The sequence below is a fragment of the Euwallacea fornicatus genome, chromosome 20 (genome assembly GCF_040115645.1).
Source record: "Euwallacea fornicatus isolate EFF26 chromosome 20, ASM4011564v1, whole genome shotgun sequence".
Taxonomy (NCBI): domain Eukaryota; kingdom Metazoa; phylum Arthropoda; class Insecta; order Coleoptera; family Curculionidae; genus Euwallacea; species Euwallacea fornicatus.
Window position 1 is genome coordinate 554,056 of NC_089560.1, and position 9,473 is coordinate 563,528.

The 9,473-nt window shown below is 33.0% G+C and overlaps 1 long non-coding RNA gene across 1 annotated transcript; it reads right to left on the minus strand.

Moving 5' to 3' along the window:
• Positions 1–216: 216 nt before the first annotated feature.
• LOC136345579 (uncharacterized) lies at positions 217–9,094 on the minus strand. The gene is made up of 2 exons (XR_010733162.1): positions 3,750–9,094; positions 217–3,165 (listed from the first exon to the last, which is right to left on the minus strand). It is a non-coding gene; the product is annotated as an uncharacterized lncRNA (long non-coding RNA).
• Between the last annotated feature and the right edge of the window lie 379 nt (positions 9,095–9,473).

Sequence of the window (9,473 nt, forward strand, 5' to 3'; positions counted from 1 at the left end):
ACTAGGACGCCACTGATACGGGCAGAGTCAGAACACTTCGTGTTTCCGTTCATTTTTTAATTTCCAGAAAATACCCAGCGAACGAACGCTTACCTTTCATGCGTTTATTCCCCCTAAAAGAAGGAAACCTCAAGCTCAAAAGTCACCTGCGTGCTTCAGGGTCTGAGGATGGGCCAGTCCAGAGGTACAGTGGTGAAGGAACAAAAACAAAACATGTCATGAGTTATTCCACGTATTTTATATAAAACAAAAACATGAAAAATGTGAAAAATTAATGATAACTTCAAATAATAATAATTATACTTAGTTATGTCGTTACAATTCTAAGAACAATCAAAGATAGGACATAGGGCAAATCACAATTTTCACTTTCCAAAGCATTGCACTTTGCCATTTAATAATATTAATAATTTTATTGAATTACTCATCACAGATAATCTTAACTGTACACCCACCAAAAAGGCAGAAAAAAATAAATACGTATAAATATTATGTCTTAACTAATTACAGCTAAAAAGCCTTGTTTTAGCGTAAGAATGCATTCCTCGATACAAATACAAATCTACTTAGGCATATCAATATTGTTTAAAAATAGTTTTTTTTTTCTTTATATCTTGCACATACACACGCTTCAATTGCTACTTAATCTACCAGTTAAGTTGCCCGCGATTCCCGTTGTATATCCGGCGTTTTTGATATGCAATGTAAATTACAAAATACCTTTTGCCACTTTCTGACTGCCATTTTGAATCCGCCCTGGATTTGCAACATTTACAACTGACTATAGGAAACAACATTGTCCCTCGTGACACTCCAGACATATTACTACTCAAAACATTAAACTACTATTTATATTTATACACAAATGTTGTAGGTGGATAATTAGGTATAAGTATACACAACCAAGTACGTTTTTTTTTTTAATGAAAAATGAAAATAATATACTAAGTTAAGGTCCCTGAGCGTTGCTAAAAAATTACGATTTTCCTAAAACAAATATACAACGATCCTATGTATAGGATTCAAAATTGGGCGCAATACTGGGTGACAATGAGACGAAAAGGGTACCCACGTCTTGTGGTTAGATCAAAAATCGGCGAAAAGCTGGAAATTCATTACGACTAACACGAAAAGCTCCGTATGTTCGGCTACAAGCACACCGACTTTGTTCAACGAATTGGGGAAGCATGCTTAAGAACCCGACCATAACCGGGTACCTACAGCGAATCCCAAAAGTATTCGAAAGCACCATTTTTAAAGATTTTACGAGTCTCTATTAAATTTATTAGTTATTATTATTATTATTTTTATATTAAAAATGTCTTCATCAATCACTTATGGAGTTATCTGCATAAAAAAGCACGCGGAATGTTGATGGCTTATTTTCCAATTTGAAGAAAAAGCCCAGAGAACAACTAAACGAGTCACAAAAACATTCCGATTGTATGCACAGCAGAATGATCCATGGCAGAAAAGTTTACTTTTTAGGTCATTACTATGCATTTTTTGCTTGTCGAATGTATATACCGTTGAATTAGAAATAAAATCCATAATGGCTCGGGTGCCAACAAAAGTAATGATAGCCTCGATCAAAAGCAATTAGTGATATTTCATAACGAAAAGGGTAAATTCTATAAAAAGATCGGTGGAATGCTCCAATTAAGTAAGAGCACAGTTGGAGACATCGTCTAATGTTACAAAAATGAAGACGGAATACTTCCAAGGAAACAAGTAGGTCGTCTAAAATTGTTAAATAAGAGGGAGAGTCGCTTCATAATGAGAACCATTAAGAAAAATCCGAAAAGTTACTGCTCCAAGAATGAACATTCTATTGTAAAATCATTCTGATAAAATAACTAGTACCGAAATCACTCGCCGGTGCATTAGAAGCTATGGCGGAGGATTCAGGAAAGGGCCATGACTTAGTACTAAAAATGTAGAAGTACGATTAAATTTTGCTAAGAGATTCGTTTTGAGTGACGAGTCATAATTCACAACTTCTGGCTCACAAACTCACTTGTGACAAAGGGATTTTTATGTAATTAATATACCGTGTGTCCCCGAATATGTGAACCGACCCTTGTAAAAGATAAAACATTTTGGATTTAAATTTTCAATTTTTGCTCTTCAGTCCTGCTTAGTTAGACTTTCTAGCATAATTTCACTTTTAGGGAATCAAGTATGTGTTCCGAATACTCAAAATACCTATTTTCCTCTAAAATTAAGTGCCTTTTACTATATCAAATATGACATAAGGTTAAGTTGTTTAGGATCTAGATCTAACCTCGTACATTTAATTTAGAAGTCCCCGGTGAACTTTGATTTCTCACATTTTGCTGTATTTTCCAAATGTAAAATTTTGTTTTTACCAATTTCGTGCCATCAAAATGGTCAACTATTACCATTGGATAAATTAAAAAATGTATAATCTCATATTAAACTTTTTTTGGCTAAATAACCAATTTGGTGAAAGGTGGTTTGGGCGAAAGCGCTGGGCATCATGGCCGTCCAGATCCCCAGATTTTACGACAATGGATTTCTTCGTTTGAGCACGAATGAAATAAATATTTTATGAAGAACCCATTCCAAATGATACAGACATATTAAAAAAACTGGATAACGCAGGCAGTACGATTAATTCTCAGAGTACAAGTGCAGGCAGCTTTTAAAGAATTCAGACACCGCATTGAAAAATGTGCAAATTAAGGAGATTTAGCGGAGCTCTAAGTCTAATATGCCATTATACATTTTTTAATTTATCTAATGATAATAGTTTATCATTTGAATAGAAAAAAAATTAGTAAAAGTACATATTTTTGCAATTTGAGAAATACAACAAAACATGAGAAATGTAAGTTGGCCGAAGTCTTTTAAATTTGGTGTATGGGCTTAGGTCCCGATTCTAAATAACTTTCCTTACTAACGTTATATCGTATTTGATATAGAAAAGACACTTTATTTTACAGGAAAATAGATTTTTTGAAAATTCTTAAGACATACTTTATTTTGTAAAAGTAAAATTATATTAGAAATTAGTCTTTAACCAAACAGTGCTGAACCCTAAAAAATGAGAATTTAAATGGAATTCTTTTTACCTTTTACAAGAGCCGGTTTCCTTTTCCGAGGACGCATGGTATATTTAATCTCGCCGTATTAATAATAAGACTCTTATACAGGGTGTTTCCTAACTACGTGTAAAAAATTTAAAGGCGTAATCCTCGACTGATTTTGAGTAAAAAATGTCTAATAAACATATGTCCGCAAATGCCTTGTTTCCAAGATACAGGGTGTTGACTGAAAGACGTTGAAAAAGGTTTTAAAGGTTTCTAAAGGTTTGGTGGTATTTACTAATTTGTTTATTGTTAGTTTTTTTTTGCTACTTCCACTACTATAAACAAGATAGTCAGTGTTATTTTGATGTTTTACTCTCTAAAGTGAAAGAATTTAGTTCTGTGTCCCAAAAATCAGATTATACCTCAGTTTTGAAAATTTTTCAAATGCCTAATTACACTAATCAAGAAATGGCCAATATGGTTTTTGTTTACGGCCTTGCTGATGGTAAGTGTTTTTCTAAAATTCAAACACCCAAATTGAGTCATTTTGGAAATAAAATCTCTTTTTCTTGTCACATTTCAACACCCTGTATCTGGGAAACAAGGCATTTGCGGACATATGTTTATTAGACATTTTTGACTCAAAATCAGTCGAGGATTACGCCTTTAAATTTTTTACACGTAGTTAGGAAACACCCTGTATAACGACAAACATTTGTACAAAGTCTTTTAAATGACTTACATACCTGATATGTTTATGACTTTTACAAAACTGCCGTAGTCCTTTGGGTTAAGCGACAGCATACTTGTTTTGAACATTGCAGATCCACGGTTCAATCCGTGTTCAACTTAATAATATTAGTATATGTTCACTTTTCTTTATGGTTTTTGATATTGTAGCACCTAAACAATAATTGAAGTGTACAGAATTACTAATAATTCCATGTATTTCTTTAAGGATGCGATAGGGCATGACGTAATGAGCAAATTAAATCCATATCTGAATATTCAAAAACTCAGTAGATTTTGAGTTATTAATATTTTTTCTTAATTTGAATTAATAATTTCAAAGTGACTTTTCAAGACATTCTTCTTAGATTTTTTACTTTCGCTACTCGATCACTTGTCTAACATTAGGATCTTATGCATTAAATGAAATATGTCCGGAAAATTTACATTATGTGAAGATTTTGAGTAAAAACTTTCATAAAATAATTTTAAAAGGTCGGATTCCTCAACTTCTCCTGAGAAGTCCTCAAAAAATGTCGAATTTAACATGTTGCAACATGTAACAATAGACAAGGTACAAATTGCTCTAAAAACTTCCTCATTTGAATAACTATCCAATGAGGTATTACATATTCACCAAATAATTTGCGGTTCCAAAAAAATAGTCGTAAATGCTTTAGATGAACAATTTAACTTAGAGTTAAGTAATAACTAACTTTTTACATAACGCGAATGTTTCAGGGCATTTCACTTCATACGGAAGAGTACAATGTTAGGCAAGTGATCGAGTAGCGAAAACAAAATAATCTAAAAAGAACATTTTGAAATCATTAAGACGAATCAAGAAGAAATTTTAATAACTAAAAATTTTGCGAGTTTTGAAATATTCATGTATTGGTTCAATTTACTCCATAGCTCGTGCTCTATCACCTCTCCAAAGGCACACGTCTAATTGCCAATAACCCTGTACATATGATCTTTGACGAAGGAGGGTGAAGGGTATTTGTTTCTGTTAATTTGTTTTTAACATGAACATATGCTCTTAAGGGGTATGCGACGAAATTTATTGGGAGACACCTTTCTACCCTACACCTTCAGACACCTTCCTTACCCCACTATTCATACACTGCTCAATATGCATTATTATCATCTGGAAAAATATTACCGTTTGTATTTGTGCGTTTACAAGAACCAAGCGGTCGTTTCGGACCCCGAAGACAGCAGAAGTTAAAGCAGCTAAAGGAACTATTGGAATCGCAGAGGAACTTAACGACAAGAGAAGATATTGTGGGAATAAATTCTCTTATATTATGTTAATTGTTGTCTAAAAAGTTTTTCCCCGTGATACAATAGGCATGGAATGCTTTTTTAATTGATCCTAAACAGATTTTTAGAAATGTAAGTTCTATCATATGTGGTGTATGCGACATGATGTTGTGTTTTACTTGCTTTTATGACAATTACTACCCAAATGTGTGTATGTGGAAGGCATAAATATGGATTCCGATTGACGTCTTACTTTAGTATACTATTAATTTAATTTAAAAAAATTTTGTTAAAAAACTATTTTTTTTATAATATGTACAGGGTGTTTAAAATAGACGTAGAAATATTTAAGGGGGTGATTTCTCAGGTAATTTTATGAAAAATAATTCAAGTATATTTTGATCGATTTTTTTAAATTTTGGTAACATCGTTTGTAGTAATAAGAGGCTGGTTAGGCCCTAACTATCATAGATTAAAATTATTAAGTCCAGTGGCTTCAGGGGGAACATCTTAACCAAATTTATTGCCAAAGGAATGTTCGCCTCTGACTTTAAATAAATTTTGATACTTTTTCGAGATGAAGCAACTAAAAATACGACTTTTTCGTCTCTTGAATTTTTGTCGTATCTTGCTTCGTTTACGAGATAAAAAAATAAGGACCATTTTATTGCGTGTCCATTTATCATAAAAAACATTTTCAAATATTTCAAGTGTTTATTCCCTTATTCCGTAAGAATATTTTGTTCTTTGATTATTTTTAAAAAGCTTTAAAAAAATGATATAAGTTTGATAAAAAATATTTGAATTACCAAAACCGTTATTAAAAAAAATAATAAAATTACACCCTGTATCTTGGAAACAATACATTTCTATGTTTATAAGAACAATTTTCATAAAATGACTTCAGCAACCACCCCCTTAAATATTCCCCGTGTATTTTTAAACACCCTGTATTTGAATTCTACTTTAGGTGCAGTAGAATCGAAAATCATAAAAAAAATAAACATGTAATAAAGACTAAATTGAAAAAAAGAATATGGATGTGAACGGATTTGAACCGCGGATCCGCAATGTGCAAAACAATGACGCGCTGCCGCTTATTGCCGCATTTCTGCAAAAATCATAAATATATCAGGTATTTAAGTTGTGTAAAAAACTTTACACACATTTTTCTCGTTATCTAAAAATCATTTGGTAAAATCCTCGAACCTGTTAATAACAGGGAATCAACTGTACAAAATACAGGGTGAACATAAAGTACAGAATAAATTCATTTTCTGGATTTGGAATTAAAGTAATACAAAATGCTTGGACACATCGATTTTAGTTTACAATGCCACATATTTCTATTAGATAATATTAGTAGTGACGTCATAATTCTTCCAGATATGACGTTCGCGTTCATTTTTTTAAATGGTAATGCCGCTTTTGACCTCATCGAAACATTTTTTAACTAAGTTTATGTCTGGTACATAAAAACGCGTGCCATTTCACATAAAATTATCAAAAAGAGGGATTGTTGTTAAAGAAAAACTTAATTCTGACGTCAAATTTAGAACAATGATGACGTCACAACTAAAATTATCCAACCAAAATATATGGAGTTGAAATAAATTTATTCCCCTACATGTGCACCCTGTATGTGAATTAGACAAAAAATCTTTTGTTGCAACTCTGATGGTCCCCTTGTTAGACTGACGTCAAATGGTGTGGAGAAAGGCAAAGAATTGAAAAAAACATCTTTGTTCAATGGTAAAACATGAAGGAGGTTCGGTTTTGGTTTGGAGGTGTGCATCATCAGTAGGAGTCGGTGAATTAGTTTTTATCGAAGCAATTATGGACCACAATGTGTACTTAAATATTTTAAGGCAAAATCTAAGGGAAAGCGGGAAAAACATGATCACATTTAATTAGCGTAAGCTATACCAAGACCAAAATATAGCGACCGTATTTTTCGCGACTAATTATTGCGCAATTATCTGAAAGTCCTTAAAACTCCTCCTCAATCTCCAGACCTCAATCCAATAGAAAATATACGGCATTATTTGAAAAAACAAGTTACAAAACATTAAATGACATTTAAAACAGTATTAAAAACCAGGTTGTAGGAAGAATGGAATAAACTGATTTAAATTATTTAAAAAAATTGTATGTAAATGTCCAAACTTTTAAAAAATGTAGTTGAAATAAAAGGGGATCGTACAAAATACCAATTTAGTAAATTATGTTCTTATATATCTTTAAATTAGTTATATACATGTAGCAGTTATGTAAAAGTTGTTACTGTCCCAATATTTTTATGACGCATTTAGCTGTTTTCTGAACGTTTTTTTCAAATTACAAAAAAAAGCTTTTAAGCTTCCATGTTCCTTTTTTATGCAGATTCTTAAATAAATCATTGCTGAAGACATTTTTAATGTAAAAAAAAACTAATATACAGGGTGATCCTTAACCTATACGTGTAAATTTGGTAAGTTATAGCTGAGGACAAGTATTGATTATTAGTGAAAAAAAAATAGTAAAACACTTCTAGTTTCGGAGATACCCATTTATCAGCAAAAAAAATTAAAGATTTTTAAATTCATAAAATTGAAAATGCATCTAATTTATCATAGTAACCGTTGGAACTTATTTCCGTGAATTTCAATACACAATTAAATTGAGGCATAAAAAATTAGGTGGAATATTTTGTTTATAAAAATTAAAAAGTAAACAAGTCAGGACGATGTTTGGTATTTCTAGCAGCAATTTGTGTTCAACTGTGGTCATATTCGAACTTAGTTTCACGCCATTAGAATAAAATATGGTGCATAACTTTCCAAACGAAGAACTTGTGGACACGGTGCTAGTACCACGTCCATAAGTTCTTCATGATTCGTTTTGTGATTCGATCGAATCACATCAAAATTCAGTGGCTGCAGCAGATCTTCATGTTCAAAGGTTCCCCCAAATATACCACCTGAGACGTGCAGCCTTTTTACGTCTAATTCAGCTGGGTGGAAAAATTGGAAATTTGCGCCCGAGGCCTGGATAACATGGGGGAGGAATTGGACTTCACAGACTGTGAATCTTAAAGAAGAGATTTTAAAAGTCGTCGACGAGCATTCTGGTATCAGCACTAGGACAACTGCAGCGGAATTTGGGATATCATAATCCACAATTCGGCGCACGTTAAGGTACTAGTTAATCTACCCATTTCATGTGCAGCAGGTGCAAGCCTTACTTCCAAGAGATCTTCCGCCTCGAGTGAATGTTTGCCAGTGGTTGTTACATCAGCAGCAGTTAAAATCCAAATCTTATCCTGAATATTTTAGTTATGGATGCATACATTTTCACACGTTATTGTATTTACAATTTCCACAACACGCATTTTGGAGTATTGGAAAATCTGCATGTCACTCGGCGAGCACATTTTCAACGCCGATTCTCGGCAAATGTGTGGGATGGTATTGTGAACAGAGTACTTACTGGACCTTTCATTCTGAAAAATTATTTAACTAGTAATTCTTATTTACAATTTTTGCGTAATAATTTTCCGAAATTGCTTGAAAAAGTTAATCTTACCGCATGCGTTGTTTCTTCACGATGGTGCTTCACAAAATTTTGCGTGACAAGTACCACAACATTTAGATCATGTGTTTACCGAGTGATGGATGAGTCGAAGTTGTCCAATTGGGTGGCCTCCTCGATCGCCAGACCTTAATCCGCTTGACTTTTATTTTTAGGGTCACATAAAAACTATGGTGTATGTTGCTGAAGTTAACACGGAACAAGAGTTACGAAATAGCATATGCGCTGCTGCTGAGGCAATTCGTAACAACCTGGTTTGAGCAGCGCGTGTGGGAACTCATGGATTCGGCGAGCTCAATTGTATGTTGAAAATCAAGGAAATAACTTCGAATGCTTACTATGATAATTTAAATGCATTTTCAATTTTATGAAAGTGAGGTTCTTTTATTTTTATTTTAAATAAATTGGTATCTTTGAAACTAAAATAAATTTTACTACATTTTTTTCTCATTAATAATCATCACTTGTCCGTAGCTAAAATTTTCCAAGTTTATGCGCATAGGTCAGGAATCACCCTGTATTTAATTAGGACTTGTAAAATCTTTGAACAGGGAGGGTCCAAATATTTTTGGGATTTACTGTACGCCTTGTACTTCGATCTAGAAACAGTAAAAACTTAGAAATCCTCTACAACCAATACCGAAACCTCTGCAAGTTCAGCTACAAACACGACGATTTTTTTCAATGAATGGGGGAAGCAATTTCAATGACCGAACGATAACCCGGTACCCAGGGTACTTTAACGAAAAATTTCGACAGACGAAGCAGGTATAAAGTTTCAATCGATAAACTTCTGCAGGCCTTATCGATCGAAGTATCGATGATAAATGATGATAAAATCGCAATCACCGATGA